General features: G+C 43.1%; 1 long non-coding RNA gene across 7 annotated transcripts; it reads left to right on the top strand.

The window, feature by feature from the left end:
* Positions 1-882: 882 nt before the first annotated feature.
* On the top strand, positions 883-27447 carry LOC107156000. Of its 7 annotated transcripts, none has more exons than XR_007341316.1 (9): positions 883-1871; positions 2882-2999; positions 5542-5604; positions 10618-10724; positions 15989-16157; positions 17535-17701; positions 19561-19619; positions 20214-20299; positions 21069-23536. It is a non-coding gene; the product is annotated as an uncharacterized LOC107156000 (long non-coding RNA). The 7 variants fall into 7 exon arrangements; XR_001505290.2 differs by having other exon boundaries at positions 15907-16157; XR_007341319.1 differs by lacking the exons at positions 10618-10724; positions 21069-23536 and adding an exon at positions 26189-27447 and having other exon boundaries at positions 15907-16157.

The raw sequence follows: 27447 nt of genomic DNA, 5'->3' as shown, positions 1-27447 counted from the left end.
GAGAAACACCTAAATAACCTACAGCAAGATTGCACACTGTAACCAGGCATGCTGGTGTGCACCTATAATCCCAGTGATTGGGGGGCTGAAGCAGTAGGTTCTCAAGTTTGAGGCCAGCCTCAGCAATTTACTGAGACCCTGTCTCAAAATTAAAACTTTAAAAATGGGAAGGGAATAGTAAATCAGAGATTTTCTAACCTCAGTGATAAAACAGGGGTTCAATCTTCCATATTTAAAGAAGAAAATAAAAAATATAGTTTACACTGTAAAAGGGTAACCCTAGACAGGTGGGGGAACCCATCTTAGATAGAGTTATGATCCCTGGGAAATTCCACTTCAGACTGCTAGAGGGAAAAATCACAGAAAGACTCTTCTTGAAGCCCATTCAATCAACATTTAAACTGACGAGCCATTTGGGAAGGCACCTAAGACCAATTCCTCCTCATCTATGCCTCTCTAACAAGGATTCTAAGCAGAACCAGTTACCAGCCAGCTTTCAGGGGCGCTGTCTCTAATGAACAGAAGAGAAAGTGGGCCTTGGAGGTGATTAATGTGTGTCAAACTTAGTTCTGTGAGCTTCACCAACAAGGGCACCTTTAAACCTCACAGAAATCCTAGGGCAGCAGTTTTTCCATGAATCAGGGGAACAAGGCTCATATGAGATTCCTTGTCCAGGAAGTCTGACCCCAAAACACAAGTCTGACCCCAAAGCTCATGCTTTTCTTATTTAGAGTTCCCATAAGGCACTGTGGTTTCTATCAAAAATATTTCTCTACCTGCTCTCTTGGCCTGGGTGTGAGGCAGCAGGAAACTTGATTCAAACTCTGACTGAACTGGACAGGAGTGGATTGGTGCCTGTGAATTTACATAGTCATCACTTCACACACACATGGACTGGGAGTGTAGATCAGTGGTAGAGCACTTGCTTAGCGTGGGACAAGGCCCTGGGTTCCATCCCCAGCACTACAAAAAAAAGAAAGAAACACACACACACACACACACACACACACACACACACACATACGAACATCTCAATGAAAACCATTAATTACCTGATAATCTTTCTTCAAGAAGCGAAAGTAGGGGCAGGGTAAGGTACAGGAGCTTTCCGGGCTTTGCTAAGGGGCCACAATCCTCCTGCCAGGGCAAGCTGCAGTGGCGCCACATACTTACAAGCCCAGCCCACGCCCTGCCCAGAGCTTCAGAAGGGCTAATAAGCCTATATTCCTCCATTGGCCTTCGATACTGGTGCATTTCCTAAAGCACAGAACCTTCATTCTTTTTTCTTTTCTTTTTTTTTATCACTCAAATGGAGAAAAGGCAAAACAGTTACAGAGGCTGGTAGAAATATACAGTCTGTGGCTATTTTAATTAAAATTAAAGTAGCCAACTGTGAGGATGGCCTTAGGCCTGAGCTTAAGCACCTCCATTTTAAAAACTCGAGTTTGAAACCTGCAGTCTCACCATGCACGCCTAATGGAGCCCTTCAGTGTGGCCCTCAGACACAAACAAGTCACTTCCCCTCACCCTGATAAACTCAAGAGTGAACCCTGGCAGGCTATCCTTGCCTGATAATAGGGAAAGGTGAAAAGATCAGGGTGGGGACCACCAGGTGAGATGTTTTAACCCCAGAGTAAAATGATGTTACTGAGAAATCCAGTGATAGCTGATAAGGATCGAAAGGGGGATCAAAAGCCCCAAAATTTAGTATAAATAATAGAGCAAAGGAACATTCAGCCAGCCGATACTGATGCACACAAGATGGAGAGCCTGATGATGACCTGGACTGACATCCCATCACTTGTCATCGGTTGCTGATCCTCTGTATCTTCCTCACCGCTCTCAAACTCTACAGCCACATCTTGACCCTGGTAAGAGCCACAACTTCTCCCTAGGACCGCCTCCTCAGCCGGCTGTCAGCTTCCCCCAGGAAAAGCCTGCCTTGGTTCCTGACCTGATCACCAAGGTCTAAGTGTGTGTGCATCTGCTGGACTTAAAGCCTAAGGCTTGAGACTTTTGATCTGACACTTGAACTTAGCATGCAGAGGAAATGTCTGTCATTAGCCTGTCATGATTAAGTGTGTTACAGTGCTTAGAATTAATTAATCCACAGAATTGTTTGCTGTGAATTGGTTATGTCTATTGCAGTGCCGAGAATTAAGGATTATCATTTTCTTGATTAAGAACCTATAGAGTGAAATTGTATTGAGTGATTTGAGTGAATAAAGCATTGAAAAGGGCAGAAGCAAGTGGACATTCTTTATTTCTCCCCCTCAACTGCATAAGTCACACCTTTTGCCCATCCCAACACCAACTTCAAAGTTTTTTGTTTTTGTTAGTGTTGGGGATCAAATCCAGGGCCTTGCACAAGGCTACTTCAATTTTATGTGGAAAATTTACTTATGTAGATGTCACATCCTCCATAGGTGCTAGACAAATTACACAGTATACTCATTCCTTCTTTCTTTTTTAAAAAAAATTTTTAGTAGTATATGGACTCAATGCCTTTATGTATTTTTATGTGGTGCTAGGATCACACCCAGTGCCTCACACTTGTGAAGCAAGTGCTCTCACACTGAGCTATAACTCCAGCCTTCATCCTTCTTTCTCACAGCAAAAACGATACTATTCATTGGAGACTTTATTTATGCCTCACCACACTCAAGTCTACTTATGGGACTGAGGCAGTTGTACTTTGCTTGTTCACTGGTACCTTTGCTTATATTCCATTTGTAAGTGACAATTCATAGGATGTTACCCTTTAAAATTTACCTTTTCCAAGTAGCTTTTCTGGATAAGACCATAACTTTGCTATCACATGATTCAATTATGTAGTTTTAAAAGTCTGAATTAGCTATTTATTTTCTAATGTTTCACTTAGGTATGCCACTGCTCCACATAGGAATTCAGTTCCATTTTGACAGCAACTTAATAACAGAATCTTCAGAGAAATAAGTCCTACCTCAAGCTAATAAGGGATATATTAAGAGGAAGGAAAGGTGGCATTTTTGCTATTTGTGTTCTCTTTATATTGTTGAATTACAGATGTGTTGAACTGGGTTCTTATAAAAAGAAATCTAAAGATTAAAGAAATGTTTACTGGAAAAAAAAAAGAAAAGAAATGAAAGTAACTGAAACAGGGCTTCATAAGGGGAGTCCCACAGGCAAGGCCTTTGTTTCCAACACAGGACGACTTGGCTAGTCCTGCACTCCAGCTCAGGCACCCTCCTTTAATTAGATGTCATCCTGGTTCACCATGAAATGGTTTTGACTTCTTAGACAATTTTATTTTTATGTGGGAATAATGACTACAGGTGGCTTGACATTCTGAGGTTCCAGTTCTTGTTCTGTGCATGTTGCTCTGTGGTAAGTGACCCCAGCTTGTCTGATTTACATGTGCAAAGACAGGTATGAGCCCCACTAAGCCCACCCACTCCCCAGTCTGGGCAGCAAAGGGTCTGCTGGACCTACTGCCGCTGGATTCCCACCTTTCCTTCACACTCAGAAGGAAGAGGAGACAGACCACAGCCACTAAACCAAGATTAGGATGCTGGGAAGACAGACTGCTACACAAAGCAAGAACACAAAGCAAGAGATGAAAATAAAATGAGGTTAAACTATGTAATTATACTGTCAATTTAGAAAGATGTTATGACCCACACTAAATGCACATACAACGCATCCGGCTCCCTTCCTCCAACATTTTAATGCAGGAAGCAAAAATACTACATTCTCCTTGTGGTAAGCACTGTTAGTGTTCAACACTTTTATATTGATGGTGCATCACATAAAAACTAAGTCATAAACATTTAAATTTTTTTTTATTTAGTTGTAGATGGACACAATACCTCTATTTATTTGTTTCTATGTGGTGCTGAGGATTGAACCCAGTGCCCCACACATGCTAGGCACTCATTCTACCACTAAGCCCCAGCCCCAGCCCCAAAGTCGAGTACTTTTACATAAACCAAAACAATATTACAAATCAATACAATGGCAAAATCAGGAATCCAGAATTATATTTTTTCCACGAAATACATAAAGTTTTACAGATTGTTGAGTGAAATGTTTGCAGCCCTATAGAGCTTTTGCTGCCCAATGAAAAACAAACCCCAACATGGGATGTTCAAAAGGTTAATTTGTAGGACAAACAATTCATTCTGTATTTAATAAAATATTTATTTAGGATGGTAACACCAGATAAGTCATGTAAGAGCTCAGTAAAAACAAAAAAACAAAAACAAAAACCACAATATAAGGAATGGAGCTTAGGCGGGGGCGGCAGCGCCACAGCAGGCATGACTCTGGAGGCTGAGTCAGAGCAGGAGGATCTGGGACCTGTAGGGAGGCGCAGCCTGGGCCCTTGGAGCACACCTGTTTGGGGAGGGCAGGTTGGAGGCCTGGGAGCAGCAGGGGCCTCTGTTAGCGTCCACGCCTCGGCCCCCTCGGGAGCAATAACGGCCCCAGGAACCGCTAGTTCTTCTCTGGACCCGTAATGGCCCTCGGAATCATCTGCACCCAGATCTGTCCCGAGCAGCGGCGGGAACCTTCGCCCCTGTCATCCCCTACCCCTCAGGAGCTGAAGGGCCACAGCTGCGCAATCCCAGCGGGGCAGGTAGTGGGTGCAGGAACCGCGTGGCGGGACGTTATGGCATGAAGCAGGACAGGGTTTACTGGCTTCAGGATGGTCGGGTTGCTGGCAGGACGAGGTGCTCCGTGGGTACATCTGTAAGGCCACTGTGAGCTGGGGAAGAGGGGACACTGTCCTCCTGTCCTCTGTGAGACTTCTGCCTCTCTCCTCCGTTCTTGCTCCTTCTCCCTTCTTCCTTGGGAGCTCGAGTGTCTCCCAGTGTGTGACAGCCTCCATCTGCACCTCAGTTCTTTGACTGACTCCCGCTGAGGCCTGTCCTTGCAGAGTCATGCAGCTTAGTGAAGGAAAAGTCTCTTTCTGCCTCCTTTGATGGAGGGAGATGTTGGGTCTGAGATGGGAGTAGTTCACCGAGGTCTCCCGTTAGTTTGTGGGCACTTTCCGGCCAGTATGCCTTCCCCTGTATTTCATTTAAGTCACAGTAAGTTTCTTAATAAAATATCCCTTTCTAGCTGGGATTGTGGCTCAGTGGCAGAGCTGCTTGCCTCGGAAGTATGAGGCACTGGGTTCGATCCTCAGCACCACATAAAAATAAATAAACAAAATAAAGGCATTTTGTCTATGTACAACTAAAAGAAATATTTTAAAAAATACCCCTTTCACCAGAGCCAAAGTTTCTACAATTAGAAAACAGATGAGTGCTGTAGAGCAGAATTCCTTTTTCAGCTGACATTTAAATGATGGCAGATATTTTCATGTGAATTGGAAGTTCATTCACCATGAGACTCACACCCACTTGTTCACCCATACAAACATGTGGGTGGGGAAGGCCTAATGGGACAGCCTCCCAGGAGGTGTCCTGGGAGGTTTCTGGGTAGGTTTTTATGCAGGAGATCCCTGCCACGGCAGGCCAGATGACTCATAACCACACTGCTTGCATTTTCAATCCCCAGGTCTGCACCTGCTTCCACATCTTCCATGTTTTCCAAGAGCAGCAGAAAATGAGTAAATCCCTGGTGAGTTTTTCTATTCATGTGTTTATTCTCTACTTTTGCTTACAGTACTCCTTAGGAGGCAAATAAATAGTCTAAATATGTTCAAAACAGTGTAGTGATCAACAACCAATGACTTTGTCCTGTTCATGTGTGTAGAACAGCATGATCCTTAAAGCATCCCTAAAACCAGAGTACATGTGTGTCTCCTATTTTTTGGCATTCATAGCAAGTAATTATTAATACTATACATTCATTGACTTACATTGACCATAAGTGGGAAGGTTTCTTTCTTTTGGATTTTAAATATTTCTTTGATGTGATTAGGAATAGCCTTCCTAATCACATCAATAACCACCAGCAAGCCACTGCCACTGGTACCTTACTTGTCTCTCCTCTGGCTAGACAGCATAATGCCCAGGAAGGACTCAGCACACATGATCTTTGTGGTGACTAAAACATTGGTTTTGTTGCTCTGTGCAAGGATAAGGCCTGGATCGGCTAGAGGAATGGCCTCTCCCTTAAGTGAGTCTAAGCAGTTCTTTCTGCAGGTTGGTCTGGGTTGCACAGCAGACAATGCAGTAGAAATCCCTGGCAGAGGGGTCCTCATTTCCCATTCCCTTTTTATCCTGCCTCCCACGGTCTCCATTCTGTGCCTGACACTTCCCTCATCCTGTTCTGGTGAAGGTTGCCCACGACCTAACGTACACTGGGTATTTCTAACATGCACACCCAGGGCTAATTGCCCATCATTGTCTTAGACACTCTGCAGTCTCCCCTGTAATTTTCTGTCCCACATTTGTCTTGTTGCCCTCTTTGTGAATCTGAGGAGTTCTTCTGCCGTTAGCTCATGACCCTCCTTACTCCTGTCTGATCTCACCGTCCTGTGCTTTTAACCCCAAGTCTATGTCAATCCCCCATGGGGATCAGATGCCTCTGTCCAGCCAGCTACTGAGCCTCTCCCTGGGGTATGTCCAGAGGACACCTCAAGCTAATAAATACAATAGATCCCAAATCATTTTTGTTGGTCCGTCTATGCCTTCTGCTCTTGCCCCTGTTTGTTCATTGATGCAGCCTATGAGCCTGTCCAGAAAAGTGGGATCCTTCTATGATCCTCCATTTGCTGTTGTCACAGGCAGTTGCTCAAGTTTGCTGGTGTTATATTCAAAGTTATCCTTTCCCCTTACTCTCTCCTTGTTACCATTATTACAGTTTTGGGGGTTGTTTTTGTTTCTTTGGACTCCTGCAGAAACTCCCATTCTCTACTACAACTTTCCTTCACTGGCTCAAGTGCATTTTCTGCCTTGAGTATTTCTCCTAAAACCATAATTTGATCATGCTGCCCCTATGTGGAAAGCTCTTCGGAGGCTCCCTGAGTGACCAAGAAAACTAGGTTATCATTAAACTGGGAGTGGGAAGATGGTGAAAAATCAAATTTAAGAAAAAGCCAGAATTGGGTTTTAGCCATTTTGAATTGGCGCTGTTAGCATGAGGTAAAGCAGAGATAGCAAGAGGGCAGGGCTTGTGTTGGGACTTCAGTAGACAGCCTGCGCTGGAAGTCAGCATGGAAAGCTGTGTTGGGTAAGTGGGTGAGCCCAGGACTCTTCCATGTGCAAAGTCTGCTACAGAAGGAGGGACTGGGTGGGGCTGGTAGTGAGGCCAGAATGAGGACCAGAGGCATGAAGTTTCAGGAGCTAAGGAAATTAAAAGATCTGGGGGTTGGAGGAAGAACTGTATCAACACTGTTCACAGTCAAGCCCAAGGACAGAACTGGCCATGGGATTCAGTCCTGGGACTCCTTGAGGATTTGTTTAGGTGGATCTGGAGGGGTTTAAAAGAGAGTGAAAGAACTGGATTTCATCTGTGTATAAATTTTTAAACAAATGTTGCTCCAATAGGAAAAATGGAATTAGTCAGTAGCTGTGGAGGGAGTTGAGGTCAAAAGAGGATTGTGTTGTTTTGATGGGAGGAATAAGATTGGAGATGAGCCCAGGGAGAAGGAAAATCTTTGACTTACTTTATTTGCTGTACTAATTTGGAAAGTGATAAGCCAGGAATAGACACACTGATAAGTGTGGTATTCACAAAGCTGCATTAAGTGCTTTCCACGGAGCCCCTGCTTCCTGCTGATGGTACAGTATGTGATTGGGACCATCATCATCTTATTATAGAGGTGATGATACTAAAAGGAAGCAGTTATAGTGCTGGTGGGAGTTTTTGTGAAATCAGAAGATGCACATTAAAAATCAGTTTCCAGGTGAGCTAGCTGTCCCTTCTCAGGACAGTGTTTCTCCTTTCCTGGAATGTGTTAATGTGGAGAAAGGAAATTCAGGGTTGCCAGCTGGAAATTGGGAACAACCAAGTCATGCTATTGCTGATACCTCTTGTAGCAGGCTGTGGACTTTCCTGAAATGAAATATAAAAGTAGAACACGTGTCGTCTGCTTGCTTATTGCTTTGGTGAGTGTGGCCAATACTGCAGAGTGATTCCATTAGGCTAGAGGAGGAACAGGCTTAGACAGGAATAGCAACTGGATTTCAGGCATGTTGAACTTGAGATCGGGGACATGTCAGCCTGGACTTGAGGACATTCTGGGATGGCATGAGTGGTCTTGGAAACCCAGAGGTTGCAGCTGGTGTCTGAAGTGTGGGCAGTGGAGTGAGGCCTGTGGCCTCAATCTGTAGCACTTCACCTCAGTGCAGTTTATCGGCATCAGAATTGCTTTGCACAGTGCCCATCTGGTTTATTGTTGTTGGTGGTTGTTCTTTAGAGAATGAACCCAGAGGTTCTCTGCCACTGAGCCACACCCGTAGCCCTCTTTATTTTTTCAGACAAGGACTCACTAAGTTGCTAACTCTGTCCTTGAACTTCCAATCCTACTAAGACTTCCAAACCACTGTAATTACAGGCTTCCGTTACCACACGCAATAACAGTGCCTGTTTTCAGTGGCTTCTCTCTTCATGCAACTTTTCCCTCTTCAGTTGCTCCACTCCCTCAACCACCATCCCCCTCTTTAATGTATCCATCTAGTTTTAAGCTCCAAATGTCATCCTTTCCAGCCCCGCAGCATTGTTCTCTCTTTCTCTCTAACCCATTCACATCTCATCGCTGGCTCTGTTGCCACCTCTCTTTAGCTTTGTTTTACTTCTGGATGATATGTTGCTTCACCTGCTTCTTTCCCCAACTGCTCCCACATTCCCTGGTGCTCCCATCTCCCAAGATGCCTTTCTACAGTTGTTGTGACTGCACTAGTATCTCTTTCCTCTCCATGCCTATTTGTTAGAGCGTTAATTCTTCCTCTCACCTCATTCTTCTTAGAACCTGCTCCATTCCCTTCATTTCCCTTCATGTGTTTCTATTTCCTCACAACCTTATGGATTGTCCTTCTGTTTATGTAAAACTGGAATTAGAGGTTGTGGAAAAGACTCTAATAATGACTCAACTAACAAACTCTACCTTCCCCTGAGCATCTCCCTCCTTGGACCATTACCAGGAGGGCATCCTCCTGTGAGACCACTTCTCCTTGATTTCAGATTTAGGATTTTTATACAGTTCCCTTAGAGTTTTCTTTCTTCTTTGTACTACTCCAGAGTTGCCTCCCTCAATGTCCTATGTTTCCTGCTTCTAATCTCCAGCTTAGGATCTGCCACCTTCTCTGTTGTTTTCCAACATGAAAAGCACTTGAAGATTTTTTTTTCCACAAGAAAGAAATTTGGTCAATTACCTGGAACCCTGTGATATAACAGTGTCATTTGACAGCAAAGAAGCAGTCTAGACTGACATGATCCCATACATCATAAAAGTGCAAAGACATTCATCTTTATTAATTTTCCCCAAGAAATATGCTATGTTCTTTCAAAGCACATACCACATGAACTTTTTTTTTTTTTTTGGGGGGTGGTGCTGGGGATTGAACCCAAGGCCTTGTGCATGCAAGGCAAGCACTCTAACCAACTGAGCTATATCTCCAGCCCAGTGCATGAACCGTTAAAATACACACTCTCTTTTTTTTACAAAAATATATTTATTTAGTTGTAGATGGACACAATATCTTTATTTATTCATTTTTATGTGGTGCTGAAGATCAAAACCCAGGGCCTCACACATGCAAGGCAGGTGCTCTACCACTGAACGTGCAGCCCCAGCCCCTACACTCTCTTTAAAATGACAGATATATGGGCTGGGGATGTGGCTCAAGTGGTAGCACGCTCGCCTGGCATGCATGCGGCCCAGGTTCGATCCGCAGCACCACATACAAACAAAGATGTTGTGTCCGCAGAGAACTTAAAAAAAAATAAATATTAAAAAATTCTCTTTCTCTCTCTCTCTTTAAAAAAAAAAAACTTAAAATGACAGATGTGTCAAGGGTCAAGGCTCATTAAAGAATGGCAGCTCAATGTTCACAACTCAATAATGAGGATTAAACATTAACATTTATATTGTTCAGAATTTGGGGTATTACCACTGATCTGGAAACATAGTAGATACGTAAGTATGATAGCTGAAAAGATGAAAATCTCTCTTAAAAGTGAAAATATCTATGTACCTATAAAAAAAAACTCTTAACACCCATTAGAAAATTTATTAGGAACAGCATGTTTTCAAAATAACAACTGTCTCAAAACTATTAAAAGACAGTAATAATTTTATGGCCAACTTGTTCAAAATAAACCAATGAAATTCATGATATGTAGTAAAATTATCTACGCTAGTCCTCTGGTTCAAATGTTTTGAAAGTAATTCTATTTCATTCTTAGTCACTACATGACACCTTCAAATGGTCCAATACCGTGGCACCTAAATATATATAAAAAAGGACCTTGATATCAATACCACAGGGGAAAAGCTGAATTCAGGACACTAAAATTTAGGGATTTCTGAGGAATGAATGGAATGAGAAAGAACCCTGGTTTCTCATCATTCCTTCATGGACTCGTGTACTCCCAGCTCCCATGAGTACGACACGGTAACTATGTGGCTCTGGGTGATCCTGGATTATCTGTCCAAGAGGCCCCTTTTTCTCATGCCTCTCTCAGTGTCCCCTGAGATATCCTGCTGAAAATGCACCACATTCCTCACCCAGTGATCTGGAAGAAAGAGGAGAGGTTGTTTGACTTCATGGATGCAATTCTCAGACATGAAGGTGAGTAAGTTCTTAGACCAATTTAGAATCCCAATTTTATCTCAACCTTTATTCTTGACACCCTGAACCATCATTTTCAGTTCTATTTTTTTTAAGTTGTAGATGGACACAATATGTTTATTTTATTTTTATGTGGTGCTGAGGATCAAACCCAGTGCCTCACAAATGCCAGGCGAGTGCTCTATCACTGAGCCACAACCCCAGCCCTTATTTTTGGTTCTGATCCTCAGACTTTATTGACCCCTACTCCAAAAATCATTTCATACACCCAAGGTCAGGCCCAGAGTTCTGCTTCATAGCAAGGACTTGAGGTAATTCTGCTGGTGGAGCAGAACACACCTGGAAAATAGCACTCTAGAGTTAATTCACACCGTGGTCCCTGCCAGTTATTCCATTGGAACTTAACCATGACACAAACATCACTAACACATCAGCATCATGACCCAGGAGCTCAGGTGCCTGATCCCTACCCTAACCCCCAACTGTCTCCCCATATGCCTGCTCCTGTTTCGTGTAAAAAGCTCTGGAAGGAACTAAATGAGGTCTCCCTGCCTACCAGCCTGGTGAAGACTTCATGGTGCTCTGGTAGCACTGAGTACACACGCTGTCTCTTCAGCTTCGTCTTCAGGCCACAGTGTCTCCACAACCCAGAGGTACTTAGGCTCAAGGTCCAGATCCTCTAGATCCTCCTCAGAATCTGATGACCACTTCCTCTTCTTCTGGCCAGAGCACTGAAGTTGAAGCCCAAGTTCTACCCTCTGTATGGAGTCAGAAAACTTGGACAGATCCACTTCCAGCTTCTCTGGATCTGATGACTGCTTCCCTTTCCCCTTCAGGATAGAGGACTAGTTCTGAAGACTGGGATCTACCCCCTCAGTGGAGTCACAAAACTGACAACTCCACTTCCATCTCCTCCTCAGAATCAGATGACGACTCCTCTTTCCTCTTTTGGACAGAGGACAGTATGAAGGCTGGGAGTCCTGCCTTCCAGGTCAATTCAAAACCCTGACAATTTCCACCTCTACTTCTGAATCTGAAGATGGCACCTCTTTTCTTTTCTGGACAGAAGACAGGCTGAATCCTGGGTTCTACACTCTGGGTCGAGTCAGAAAACTCTGGCATATCCATTCATCTTCTTTGAATTCCAATGATCACCCGTTTGCCTCTTCTGGCTGGAAGACTGAGGCAGCAGGTGGGGCTGAGTAAAGAAACCCAAGTAAAGGTGCTGTTTAGAATTCAGCCTTTCACCACTAAGCCTAATCCACCACCAGAAAACCCAAACCAGTCAACTCTTCCTTTCTCCTCAGCACATTTTGCCTTTGTTGATAACCATCTGCCCCTGATTTCCCTTTCCATGGTCCCATCTCCCCGTTTTTAAAAACTTATCCACATTATACAAACTTTCTCTTTTGGGGGGAGTGACCCTGCTTACATCCCCTCTAACCCTTTCCTCTGTTTGGATCATATCTCCAAACCCAGTTCCTCTCTCTGAAGATTGACCTTCCACGTGGACTTCTTTGACCCACATCCTGTCCTGTCCTTCTTCCAAACTGGGCTTCCTTAGTCCACCTTTCCTGACTTCTCTATCCTTTCTTCCATGCCAGTCACGGTCTCAAATCTGTTCTCGCTCCAGCTCCCTCATCGGATGGTCCTGTAACTTTGTCATCCACCACTACCTCCAGGCAGTACCCTGAGGTGCTAAGCTGGGAATTCTGGTCCTCAGTCTTGGCAGACAGTTGACAAGTGGTCGTGAGTTCTCCCAAACTTGCTTCTCTTCCACAAAACCTAGACTCTGATCTTTGCAAACCCTTCTGCAATCTGGTTGAACATGCACCTCTCCAGATAGAGGAGAAATCAGCAGTGATCAGTCCTGAGGAGAGACTTGTCCCCTGTGTGCCAAGGGCCTCTGGAGTCTGTCCCTTCCTCTCTGCACATTACCATTTCAGAGCTCAGTCTGGCCAAGAGGGAGAAGAATGTCAAGGAAACTTAAGGAGAACAGAAATCATAAGTCCTCTCAAGAGGAAAATAATAAATATACACAAAAGACCAGGTACATTGAATTGTCAGCTGAAAAATGAAAACCCGTGGTTTTCAAAGCTATTCTGCTAAATGTCACTGGCTTTTACTGTCTTCAGGAATCTGTCTTGAGGACACATTGTAAGCCATCCCTGAGTTTGGGAGACATTTTGAGGATCTAAAATACAAAACTGCATGTACTCACATACTCTTCACACGGTATCTCTAATTTGGGGAGTTTATATGTCAACTAAAAGTCTGCCTCTCAATTCCAATTAATCTCACTTGCTTAGCAAATTTGGAATTCCAAGCATGGGTCGTGACACACATATTTCACTACCACTATGTACCTTAAAGAAAAATGTCACATATACAAAAAAAAAAAAAAAAGGAAACTTCTGTAATTCTAGACATTGTTTTCTCCTGGGGAAAGTGCATGGTACCTGAAGGAACTGGTGAGTTGCTCACCAACCTCCTAATTTAGGCCTCTGCTTTCTACCTTTGTAACCGAGTCATGCTTTGTCTCTCTCTCAGCAAAATTTGTGAATAAATATATATTCCAAACAAAATATGTGACCATTGTGAAGTGTAGAATTCAGCAACATTAAGTACGACCATGTGTCTCTTGTGAGGGAGGTTTCTTCCCAGATGTGTTTAGTTGATCTCATCATTGTGCACTCACAGCATACAGTGCGCTTACACCTATGGCTGTGACATCACTGTGGAATATCATGTGATGGAGCCCGGTCATATATGTGATGTATTGGTCCATCACTGGCTAAAATTTTGTCATGTGAAGCGTGACTGTAAGTTTTCCTTGTGCAGTCACTACCACATTCCTTTCTCTAGAGCTTTTTTTTTTTGATCACCCCTACAAGGTTTTGTAGCCTTGAAACAGAATCTCCCTACTTCTCTTCCCATAGCTCCTGCCGACCCTCATTCTACTTTGTATGAATTTAACAATTCTTGGTGCCTCGTCTGTCTTGCATAGTGTGAACTCAAGAGTATTTGTTCCTATGTCTGGCTGATTTGTGCACCGACCTTAAGCTCCTATATTGGTGGAAATGTGCCAGCATTTCCTTTTTAGGGCTACTAGTTGAATTTGAGGATAGACTCCATCTTTTGTCCATTCATCCATTCATCCATTGACACGCTTTGGATTGCTTCCACATTTGGGCTATAAAGTCTTTCTTTTAATACACTGTTAGACCTTATATATAGGCATATCTGTTTGTTTTATATTTTGATCTCTTCCATGACTCTAATCTACCCATACCAAATATGAATGAAGTGAACTTAGTTCATCTAACCTGCTGGCAGAGTAAGTATCCACTATATTAGGCAATAGTAAATGTTCTCAGTTGGATGAGATCCCAGAGGCCTTCCAAGAGACCTGCATGTTCCTTGGCTTCTTCCTCACAGGCCTGAGCTACCCTCTAAGTCTCTCCCTGATGTGAAAGGTACTGCTGGTCAGGAAGCAGGTCCTATCACAGTAGAAGACCACTGCCAGGATGCTCTGTTTACCCAGTTTCCATTCATGATAACTGTGACCAACAGAGCTGGTTGGGTCCACCCATAACAACCAAGAAGTTCACACATTCTTCTAGTGGACAGCTTTCTAATGCACTCACGTGCCACATGATGTTTCAGTCAGGGACAGCCCATGCCTCCATTTGTGGTCCCATAAGATTATATTTCCCAGAATATCAGAGCTATCTTAGCTTCTTAGTAACTGTACTCTTGGTTTCCCACAATGACATTTGCTAACACCTTATCTAATATTGAAGTGATTCATGACTATGCAAAAGTATCAAAATTCTGTTGCAGCTAAATTTTCTGTTGTAAACCGTGAAAAGCCTTGATTATTTTGGCTACAAGTAGGCAGTGCTGGTCTCACTATATGTTGATATCTTGTCCAAACTAGAGTAAATTCTTAGGTTTTGCCTAGAATCCACTGTTACCTCTCCACTTCCCTTTTTCTCCGATGGATGCTGTCTGATACAACAATGACAGTTATACTAGAGAGTAGAGAGATGGCAGAGTGAACAGAAATGCTTTGCAAGTACCAGCCTTTCAGCATAAAGTCGCATAGAGGAACACTACAGCACAGGTGCTTGTGCCTAGCCTCACAGATTCTGATTAAATGGGAATGACAATGTTTTCACTGTTATAATTTTAGTTTTGGAAACTTCTGGTTGGATAAGGCAATAGGGATCCCAAAGAAATCAAAATCACTACAGTAGGAAATAAAGAAGAAATACTTTTGTGGGGAGGTGAGGTATGATCAGGGCCTTAGAAGGAAGGGCTGTAGCAGGTCTTGAGTCCTCCAATGAGAGGGACCCTCTGAACCAGGCTGCAATCCTGGTGAGTGACAACCCCTTGCTCAGCCTTGGGGTCCATGTGAATAGAAGGCTTCCAAGGAAGCTCTGCCTACCTCTGCCTTGGCAGGCTCACATGGGCTGAGTCTTCTCCTTTCGCCTTCACTTGTAATTTAGTAAGTCAATGCCCCTGTACCTTGATAAGTCCCATCATGATCCAAAGAACTAGTGAAACCCTAGGGGAAAAGAATGAGTGCCAAAGGTGAACTTTTGCCACTTCTACCCAACATGGAATTCACAGGGTCCAGACTTACTGTCCTCTCTGAAACAAATTCAAAAAGAGGGAAAAAAGATAAGAAATGTCAATCTTTAGAAATTTAAATTGCTGAGAAAAGCCAGACCAGACAAAGAACAGCTCACTGGCCAGATGAGGAGTCTCCAAGCCACAGAGAAGGAGAACAGCTGGGCAAGGCTGTCCTTGAGCAGAAAGGACAGAATTGGTACCTGAGGAGACATGGCAATTAGAGGTCACAGTGCAGAAACCAGACTGAAGCAGCCTCCCAGATCTGGGCTACGGAAGGTGGGAAGCGAGAACTGGGTGGGGTCCAGGAGTTCTGGCTCTGCCCCTCTTCACCACATGGCTTCCTGGACATCCAAGTGTGGCTTCCATCTTCTACCTAAAACAGAAAAACACTCAGATAAATGTCCTCTGTAGGGTTGGACATTTGGTTTCTGTCACCATTGTCACTTTTATTCCCACAACAAGGATTCACTACCTGAGAGGGTAGGAGTGGAGCAGTGGGGCTCTAGCCTGTCCTCTGATTTTTAACTTCTTGTCCTGTTTGCAGTTGGTAGAAGAAATGACAGCAGTATAGCATAGTTTTCTTGAACTCGTAGTAAAAACAAACATTTAAACTACCTTAATGTCAGAAGAAGTCAATGAAACCAAAGGACACAAAGCCCATCTGAGAGGAGGGAAGCATGGGCACATCCCATCCCTGCAGAGACTGGAGCCGAAGCTGCATCTGACAGCTTTGTACCTTCACCAATGTCGCATTTTCTTCTGCCTCTGGATTCCCAAGAGAGACGCCCAATTCAGGTCTGTCTACACAATATAGGCTCACTGTAATGTGCTCCCTGCTGGCCCTTCTTACCAGTGACTCCTAGGCCTGAGACTTTTTATGCATTCCCTAAAATCCTTCCAAAATGGGGTCCAATAACCTCCCAGGCCTCCTTAGCAACTGTGTTGCTCATCACTTTCTAAACCAAAAATGGAGTCCTCATGTGGAATTAAGCCCTCTCTACAGTCTTTCCACCATTAAATTCCTTTACCACCTATCTTCCAAATGCCCTCTGTTCCCTCTTTATCTTGTATTTCCCGTCAAGCTGGTTTCATACATTTTTTTAATATTTATTTTTAGTTGTAGTTGGACACAATACCTTTATTTTATTTATTTTTATGTGGTGCTGAGGATCGAACCCAGGGCCTCACACGTGCTAGGTGAGTGCTCTACTGCTGAGCCCCAACCCCAGCCCCAAAAATGACCTATTCTTAAAGTCAGATTAAAAACTAACACTTACCTGGGCAGGGTGGCACCCATCTGTACTCTCAGCTACTCAGAGGTTCAGGCAAGGGGATCGCTGGAGCCCAGGAGTTGGACAATAAGCTGTGCAAAAAAAGCAAAACCCTGTCTGTAAAACAAAACAAATCTGTGCTCTGTTCCCAGATCAGTCACCCTCTACAGCCTGGCAGTACTAAGGCCCATAATAAGATGGCATCATGTTCCCTGCCCCTTGCCCTAATCCCGCTGCACTGAACACCTCAGGAAGGCAGGGTCTTATCCAAATATCCAAATATTTAAAAATACTAAGCTGACTTCTTTTTATCTTGCAAAAGTGTTTATGTTATAGCACTTAGTCTATGACGTGGTCATAAGGCACTGGGCTATGGATAAAGCTTCATTCATTCATTCATGTGTTCAACAAAACATTATGAAGTGGGTCCTCCGTGTCAGGGAATAGGAACCTGGGGAAGGAGATCTATCAACAGCTTGTTGAATAAGTGCTCAATGAAAACCAAGCCATCCACTAGCAAATTGGTGGGAGAGGGATGAAAAATTGGTGGGAGAGAAATAAACCAGGGTCAGGTCCTGACCTATGGGGGACACAGATGTGAGCACATGGAAAAAGCAGAAGGGAAGTGGGTGAGGACGGAGATGGGGAAACCGAGTCAACTGCGCTGGCAATAAGCAGCCTCAGGTGCTGCAGAGGGTTTCTCAGTAGCATCAGGGTGTGAGAGGTGCCCTGCAGAAGGTGTCTGTCCAACAGAGGCCTCCGGACCAAGGGTTAATTCTGGATAGGGATGGTGTAGTCCTGTCTTAAGATGGTCAGCCTGAATTCTTTTTAAGGATGAGGACACCAAACGGAGGTCCTTCCTGGTTGTGCCCCTGAGGAACATCCTGATTTCTTTCCCCAGCTACCTGGCTAGTGACATGGAGAAGGATAACCAGGCTCCTACACAAGACATCTTTAGTTTCTTCTGTGGGAAGAGCTATACCCAGCATCCCTTGTTCCACAGACCATGCTACCAATCATCTGTTCCATGAGCTGGAAATGCAAGTTTCCATGGAGGAGTGTGTGAAGGTGGGTGCAGCCGTGTGTGCTTGTAGAGAGGGATGGGCTGGATAGGACAGACATGGGAAAGCGAGTAGTTGCAGGTGGGATCTGGGGAGAATGCTCTGGAGGATGCACAAGGAGGGAGGGTCTTTCTGGTCATCCATCTCCTTTTGTGGTAGCTCCTTTTCTTTCCAGATTCAAGCTATGATCCAGAGCTCTGGGTTTGTGCTGAGATCACACTCTCATGCTCTAGAAGTTCTGGAACCATGGAGGCCTATGGTCATCGGCCTGAGGGAAGGTACAAAATTCTGTATCCCTGGCCTACTGACAGGGTCATTCATTATCTATTTAGGAGATCCAAAGGACCCAGCTGCTGGACACCCTCCTGTCACCTCCCACCCACAGCCACCTTCTGCACACCATGTAACACCACAGCCACCTTTTGTTCACCATGCAACACCATAGCCATGCACACACAGCCTGAATCTCCCAGGCAGCTTCATAGCCTCAAAACCACAACCACACAGATGACCTCCTAGAAATGTGCTGGGTGCTATGAGGCTGCTTGGCCAGACCTGAGAGAGAACAGTTTGTCTAGATGTGCTATAAATCCTTAACTCAGAGAATTAGGCCCAAATGTCAGCAGTGATGAAAAGTTGTTTTCGGTCTAAAGTGAATAACTCTTAGCCATGAGTTTCCCTCTCTCCACATAAATTAATTGCCTTTTTACACTTTTTTTTCATTTGGACCATTCTTCCCTAAGGATACCAAGTACGGAGATTTATTTACAACAATGTGAATATGACACAGTAGGATATTCCATGCAACTGTTCACATATTCCACAATGAAGATATTCTCATTAACTCTATTTTCATTACAGTTTGCTCACAATAAAATGGCTTATGGCCGGAACTCACTTCTGAATATATGCTGCCCACTGACTTATTACTTCTGGACAAAGCTCTCCTCTTATATAATCACACTTTTCCCTGTCAAGTTCATGGTCAAGGAAGTTTTTCATAACCACAGGGGGTTAAGAAATAGCTTCAGGACAGCTTCTTATGCAGAACACAGTAGAGTTTGAACTTGGGCAGAGGATGAAGCAAAGATTTTATTTCAACCACGTGGAGGCAACCAAGTTAGGAGCAGGTACTATGGGGACAAATGAGGGGATTGGCCAGGGATCAGGCACCTGGTCTCCTGGTTCTTGGTGTTGATGTTAGAGATGTTTGTCACAAAGTTAGTTCAAATGTGAAGTAACTGGCAAGCATCATGATGTGAGTTAAACAAAGGGGAAACTTACAGCCACTGCACTTTTCACAAAGAGCCCTGCTATCTCTGATCTACTCATTCCTGGAGGACTCAGAACCCATCTGCCCTCAGAGACTCTTAGATGATGGATGCTTATATTAGAAATGAAAAGGTCCCAGCTTGGGATCACAGAGCTTGGTTCCAATTATCCTCACTGATTGCAGACATTGTGGCTGTAATACATTTCATCCTCCCTGAGAGGTGGTTAATGGGACCATGTTCACGCTGTTGTAAAAATGAAAAATGAAAAATGAAATCAAATGAAAAATGACCTAGTAACTCTGGTTCTAAGGTGGTGTATTTTGGGGGGATGATGGGCCCCCATAGTTTACTAGAAGCTCTTAATCATACAGATACCCTTTCTGTTACACAAACCCTCACTCAGTTGTTTCCCTGGTTGGGGGGTCTCAGGTCCACGCAACTTTCCCAGGAATGTTCCCGTTCTCTTCCTATCCACCTCTATTGTGCTCCAATCCCACACCTTCTCCAATGGAGGTCCTATTCTCCTCTCTGCTCTCTGTCTCCCATTGAAGCCCCTTCTGGTTCCCAACTAACACCAGTGTTCTGTTCACAGAGGATCCTGCTGTCAAAAGATTCCTGGCCTGGGACAAGAACCTGAGGGTGTCTGACAAGGTGAGGTTGTTCTCCACTGGGCAGTGTTCCTGCTCCAGCACAGCCTGCATGGGGAGGGATTTCTAGCCCATGGTCCTTCCCTCTGGCTCCACGTAGAGCCAACAAAATGTGCCAAGTCCTGGCTCCTTTGTGGCTTGTCACATCTCCCTTCAGGACCTAGCAGTTTCCTGCAGAGAGGACAGGTGGACCTTGCTTCTTCTTGAGGTGCTTTGGGCTTCAAGCCCAAGTCCACAGTCTTGCATGGCTACTTCCTTTTGCTTGTTGCCACCTGAGGTTCTGGGCTCCTCTTCTGTTTGAGCTCCCTGAGACCCCCTGTTCTCCAGCTTACCTAAGACCCTCCTCACCCAGCTGACCTACATGCCTTCCCTCAAAAGGTCCCCTGCGATCTGGCCCTCCAGTGCACACCTAGGCCTTCTCTCCCCCTGACTGCTCCAATTGACCTTGATCCTTCCTGTCCTTCCCCAAAGAAGCAGGTCTCCTTACTCGGCTACCTTCTCCTAGGAGCACTCTCTACCCCAGACCTCCATTCTTCTTTCCCCTCTTTCCTCCTCTTCCAGGATGTGACCTCTCTCTCTTTTTTCCTCTCTCCATCAGTACCTCCTGTCTATGATCATAGCTTATGTTAGCCGGGCTGGCCTCTTCTCCTGGCAGTACCAACGAATCCACTTCTTTCTGGCCCTGTGAGTATTTGGTCTCCTTCATCAATCAGGATTCATTACTTGGGAGGGTAGAATGGGAGCAGAGGGGCACTAACCTATAGTTTATCTTTAGCCTCTTTGTCCTGTTTGCTCTTGGGACCCCCTGTTCTCCAGCTTACCCAAGACCCTCCTGTGTACAAGAAATTATAGCATTGTAGCATGGTTGTTTTTCACACTTCTCCTAGTCAAAACAAACACATGAGCTTCATTAAGGCCAGATTTAAAAAATTAAAGAAAACCAAAGGAAACATGAAGCTCACTTAAAAGGAGTGAAGGAAGCATTATGTCCCTGGCAGAGAGACTGAAGGTGCAGCCACATTTGACGGCTCTTACTTCCTGTATCTACACCAACATTGTTGTCTTCTGCCTCTGAATTTCCAAGATAGATGCCCAATTCCCAGCCCGGCACAGGTGCAGTGTAAAGTGCTCCCTTCTGGTCCTTCATACAGATGCCTTCTCACATTTGTGGCCTTGTACATACCTTCTGAAAATCCTTCCAAGATGGGTCCAACCACCCCTTAGGCTCTCCCACAACTGTGTTGCTCAATGCTTTCTAGAAAAAGGCTAGAGTCCTTCAGAAGGTGTGTGTCTGGCAGAGATCTCTGGACCATGGCGTGGTTCTCCGTAACCCTTAATAGGGCTGGTGTAGTCCTGTCTGAAGATGGTCCTCTGGGGGTCCTTTTTGGGAAGCTGCCTCCAAGGGGAGGTCCTTCCTGATTGTGCCTCTGAGGAACAACCTGGTTTTCCCCAGCTACCTGGCGAGTGACTTGGAGGAGGACAACCAGGCTCCTAAACAAGACATCTTTCATTTCCTCTATGGGAAGAGCTGTGTCCAGCGTCCCGTTCCACACATTACCAATTCATCTATTCCATGGGCTGGAACAGTCGAGTTTCCAGGGAGGAGTGTGAAGGGGTGGGTGGTGCTGTGTGTGCTTGTGGGGGGAGAGGGATGGGCTGATTGGAGAAACACAGGAAGGTGGGTGACTGCAGGTGGGATTGGAAGGGGAGAAACTCTGTAGGTTGTGCACAGAGGGAAGGACTTCCAGGCAGTCATCAGTTTGTTTGTTGCATTTTTTTTTTTTTTTGTAGTGAACCAAATTTGTATCTCAATTTACTGTATGCAATCTTACAAAAAATTCATGGAAATTTACTAGGTATACATAAGTGATTCAAGTAATAAAAGAAAGTTCCATTTTAGGAAAATGAAGTTCATATCTTGAGGAAAAGTACATTAAAAATGTAAAGCCAAATCCAATTTCTATGCATTAAGGGAACTATAGTTTAATAAAACACATATAAGTGATTTTTTAGATATATATCTTGGGTCTTTAGTATATATTTATGTATAAATAGATTTAACAATTGTAATCTATGGTTTATTTTAAAGGAAGTGGATAAATGAGATGAAGGAATTTTCATACTATACTAAAATTATTCACAAAGCAGAACATTTTATGGTGAAATACTTTTTCACTTATACAATTTTTGCACAATTAATTACTACTTTGGATCTAACTAAAATTACAGTTTAATTATTTGTCTGGAACACCGAGATGTACTCTTTAGTTTTAAACAAAAATCATACCAAAACTACTGACCTGCCAACCTTATGGTTATGTTGAAACTATAATAGGATTTCAATGATTAAAAATACATTTAACTATGTAACTAAGTTGTTTTGATGGATCCAAGCATAAATATCACTAACCATTATTCCACTCAAATCAGAGACAATAATAAAGTTGTCTCTTGATAAAATCAACTTTTCAAGTTTGATTTAGATGGGACACCAAAATGATTGTATCTGTCAAAGCATCTTCACAAAATTTTCTACACAGCTAGCATAATTTACTTATCTGATATAGAATAGGAAAGTATACTTAATTTTTATTGAAAAGAAAGCTGAAAATATGATGTCCCACATCTTATATAATATGCTCCTGTGTTATCCATGTTAGTAATAAGTGAAATAATGTTGTGATATCCACATATAACTACTTCATTTCTCACCAGGCTAAATAAATCTAATAGTTACACCTTGATATGTCACTTGCTTTGTAGCTGACAGAACTTAGTTAATAGAATCAAGCCTCTCAACATTGTATTTGTTGAGATATTTGTAGACTGTTGAATCATGGTGACTAGAAAGTCTATATCAAAGTGAAGTAATTTTAAGGAATGGGAAAATAAATTAATTTAATTTCAAAACACTCAATATCCTGTAAAGTCATCAGCTTTGGTGGGGGCTCTTTTTCTTTCCAAGATTCAAGCTTATGATCCGGAGCTCTGGGTATGGGGCTGAGATCACACCTTCATTGCCTAGAAGTCCTGGTACCATGGAGGCCTGAGGGGAGGTACAAAATTCTGTATCCTTGGCCTGATGACAGGGTCACTTATTGTTTATTTAGGACGCTCAAGGACCTAACTTCTTGATCCAGTCCTGTCCACCTCCCACCCACAGCCACCTCTGTAGAGGTAAAACAGACTGAATCTCCAAGTCAGCTTCATGGTCTCAAACCCCAACCACATAGATGACCTCCTAGAGGTGTGCTGGGTGCTCTGAGGTTGCTCATCCAGACCTGAGAGAGAACAGTTTGTCACACAGGACGTGCTAGAAATCCTTAACCCAGACAATTTGGGCCCAAATGTCGGCAATGGTGAAAGGTTGATCTTGGTCTAAAGTGAATAAATGTCCTTTAGTCATGAATATCTCACTCACCTGTAAATTGTCTTTTTTACCCTCTTCTTTTAATTCATCTTGGGTCATACATTCCTTAAGAATATGAAGCAAGGAGATGATTTATTCATAGGATTGTCATAGCTTTAGTACATATGATAAATGTTGCTTATTTTATCTATGTTTATTTTAAATAGTTTTGAGATAGTAGTTTTGTAATGAGTGTTATAACCGTTTGTATACATAATTATTTCTCTGAAGTTTTTAATCTATTTTATCTGTTACTTTTATATCTCAGTGGCATTACCCCATAGTCTTATAAATATAAAGTTTTCATTTGATGTTCAATCATCATTATTGTGAATATTGAGCTGCTGTTATTTAACTTGCCTTGACATGTTTTTCTGTCTTTTTAAAGTATGGATTGTAAAAGACCATATGTGCTATGTGATTTTTTTCAGAGGTGCCTATGTTCTTTTGAAGATCATAGCTCAGTGCATTTGTAGGGAAACTGAATAAAGGTGAAAATCTTTCTACCTTAATGATACACATGATCATGTTATTCTAGATTGTTTGTTGTCAAATGATACTGTGGTTTAACAGGGTTGTTTTTAATTAACCAAATTTCTTACTTATGGAGGAAAACACCTCAATTATTTTTCATCTTGGAAAACAGAACTTTCTAACTAGAGTCTAGAAGCAGGAAACACAGGGAGGACATTGAGAGAGACAACACAGGAAGAGTGAAAGAAAATTCTAGGAGAGCTGTATAACAATCTAAAACCAAAATCAAGAAGAGGCATTTCAACAGGAGATGCCTTCCTGGTAATGGTCCAAGGATGGGGGACACACAGGGAATGGAAGACTTTGCTACTGGAATCACAATTTGAGTCTTTTCCACAAACTATTTCTAGTTTTACATAACAGAAGGAAACCCAAAGGGTCTTGTTGAAAAACTGGTGAAGGGAAATGAAGGTACTAGGGCAAGTTGTGAGATGAATAAGATGATAGGAAGAGCTCAAGCTGATAAATAAATAGGCACAGAGAGGAAAGAGCTAACAGTGTGGGCACTGAATGACTGCAGACAAGCATCTTGGGAGATGGGAGCTTGAGAGAATACGGGAGCAGCTGTGGAAAGAAGCAGGTGAAGCAAAGTATCAGAAGAAAAACAAAGCTAAAGAGAGGTGGCAACAGAGCCAGTGATGACATGTGGTGTGGGGTTGGAGAGGCAAATGGAAACGATGTCAAGAGGCTGGGAAGTACCTACATGCAATGAGCTTAAGGCTGGTTGAATGTGTTACAAGAGGGATGGTGGTTGGGTGAGTGGAGCAACTGAAGAGGTAAAAGTTCCATGAAGGGAAGTCATTAAAGACAGGTACCGTGGGCTGGGATTGTGGCTCAGAGGTAAAGTGCTTGCCTGGCACGCGTGAGGCACTGGGTTTGATCTTCAGCACTACATAAAAATAAAATAAAGGTATTAAAAATAAATGTTCTTAATTTTTAAAAAAGCAAAAAAAAAATTAAAAAAAAAAAAGGCACTGTGCAATGCAATTCCAATGCTGATCAATTGCATGGAGGTCACACGCTACAAGTTGAGCCCACTGGCCCCCTCTACGCTGCCCTGTGTTCAGAAACCAGCTATAAACTCCAAGTTTTCCAGTCTACTTGCCCTTCTCACCAATGGCTGCAATTTCAGGGCTACCCTGATCCTATTGTATAATTCTCTATTACATCTCACTAAGCTTAGGAAAACATAAATAAAAAGAAATAGGTGTCAAATATAAATGGCTACTTTTCACCTTTCATGCTCACACACAAGATGGCTGACACAGTATCTATAACAACTGCCAGAGGACCATGAGGATGATCAAGTAACTGCTCAGCAAGATTTCATCAGCACATCTAGTTTCCCTTTATATGTGACATACAAAACTAGAATGCCAATCCACCTGCCCAGAAACAGGGGGGTGAGAAATGAAATCAAAGGAACTGTTTTATAAAACATGACACAAAGAAGTAAAGGGAGTTAATATTTCCCAAAATAAGGTAAGTCTGACTGTGGAATAATTTTCATCAGTGAAAGATACACTAAGTCAACTAAAGAGTTATGACTTTCTGCCCCCCACACACACTTTCTAGGCTTATATCATTGTTCTTCTTCAATGCCTGCTGAATCCATTTAAATCCCTTTCAGACCCTAAGCTAGCAAATAAAATGTCAGCCTGCTGGAAACTGTCCATCCTGCCTCAGAAATATGCAACTGGTAAACCCTTCCGCTAGCGCTGGGACTTTTCCAGCGATTACGTGGTTTTCACTCCGTTCTTCAAGAAGTTCGTGCTAGTGCTGTCCGCACTGAGTAGGAGCGGGGTCGCGGGGTCACCTGAGACAGTGATAAGAGTCGCCAGCCTGCAGAACTTTGACTCTGTCACCGCGCTTCCCTTGTGTTCCCTTGTCCTTACCACCGGGAAGCAGGTAGGTGAGGTTGCTGTCCTCATTGTGCAAATGTCAAACTGAGGACGGAGGAGGGAGGCTGTGTCCAAGGTCACATCAACAGCACCACTGAGACCTGGCACAGGGGAGCCGGGTCATAATTGCCGACCAATGGTCTCCAATTCTTCGATCCAGGTGCACTTGTGGTTTTCACTCTACCAGCTAGCAACTCTGCGCAGGCGCACTGCCGCCATGCAACTACCCCCCACACACCCCGCCACCCCGCGCCCCCTACACCTGTGCAGGCCCCATGACCAGGTGGATAGTGTACTTTAAAAAAGAAATTAAAGCCGGCGCTGAGACACATTCCTGTGATCTCAGCAGCTTGGAAGGTTGAGAAAGAAGGATCCTGGGTTCAAAGCCAAGCCTTAGTAACAGCGAGACACTAAGCAACACAAAATAGGCCTGTGGATATGTCAACAGTCCCTGAGTTCAATTCCCCAATACAAAAAGAAAAAAAGAAATCGAAATCTTTCTTTCAAAATGAACCATCCAGATCAAAGCATAGCTATTTGGAAGGCAAAGCACCCTCATGCCTTTTTTTTCATGAGGAAAATGTTTCGGATATAGAGGAGTTTCCCGAAACCTAACAACTCACCAGGTCTCTTTAACAAGGGATAAAATCCTATGATATTCTATTTTTCCAAAAGTAAGACTTTTGGAAAAATGCACATCTTTGATATCCTTGTCTGCTTTTCTTTTAGGTTAACTTCACTATTTGCAAGTTACAAGAAGCAGTCTACAAGATTTGGTACTTCATCATTATATTCAAGGGGAAAAGCATCTTGAATCTTTCATTTTTCGAAATTAATTCATACCTTCCTCTATTTTTCCATTTAGTACTTGATTTTCTTTGATTAGAGTCAATCCTAATTTGGAAAAAATGAATATCTTTGCATTTAGCTTTTGCCATTCTTGCCTACTGAATTTGGATAGTTGATAATTGGTGTGAATATACTATGTATACAATCAGAGATATGAAAAATTGTGCTGTTTATATGTAGTAGGAATTGTAATGCATTCTGCTGTCATATAAAAATTTTAAAAATTACATTAAAAAAAAAAGAATTCTGTAATGTCCTGATATCTTGAGTTCTCAGATCCTGAAGTTAACTTTGTTTCAGACACACAATTTCCTTATGAGAGACCCATTCATGTCATAGAAACCTTGTTAGGAGAATAAATAGGTTTTATCTTTTCATTCTATTCTGGCAGCAGAGTCAAATGTGGCATTGGGTTGACTAAGACACCCTTTAAGTGCTGGAGGTGAAAGTAGGACAGAGACTTGGAGTGCTATTTTAGTATGTTATGGCTTGAATATGAGGTGTCCCCCAAAAGCTCTTGAGTTAAAGTAACAATGTTCACAGATGAAAAGATTAGATTGTGAGAGCTGTAATTTAATCAGTGGTTCAATTAACTTGATGGGTTAATAATTTAAAAGGACTACTGTCCTATGTGTTAAGTGTAGGCAGATGAGGCATGACTGGAGAAAATTGGGGGGCGGAGAGCGGTGACCTGCCTTTGGGTTTGATGTTTTGTCCCTGGTGCCTTGCCCACTCTGCTTCCTGTGTGCAGTGCACCTTACCACCACTGATGTTCTGCCTCACCTGGAGTAAAGAGTAATACAGTTGGGAGATCATGGACTAAGTAAGACCCCCTTAAATCATAAGCCCAAAATAAAATTTCCACCTCTAAGTTGTGTTTGTCAGACATTTTGGTTAGATGAAAAGTTAATAAGATTATCAAAAAAACTATCCTTGCTTTATCATTTAATGAGTGCCATGTTGCACCTAGCTTTTAAATTGCAGTTATAAAAGCAGCCAATACTTCAAACCTGAAGAAACACCCAAAGAACCTATACCAAGATTGTACACTGTGCCTGGGCGCAGTAGGACACACAGGTAATCTGAGTTAGGAGGCTAAGTCAGAAGGATCTCAAGTTTGAGGTGGCCAGCCTCCACAA

This window comes from Marmota marmota, unplaced genomic scaffold (assembly GCF_001458135.2).
Source record: "Marmota marmota marmota unplaced genomic scaffold, marMar, whole genome shotgun sequence".
In the NCBI taxonomy this organism is placed as follows: domain Eukaryota; kingdom Metazoa; phylum Chordata; class Mammalia; order Rodentia; family Sciuridae; genus Marmota; species Marmota marmota.
The sequence above is the reverse complement of the archived record's forward strand: the minus strand, read 5'-3'. Positions and strand labels throughout refer to the sequence as shown.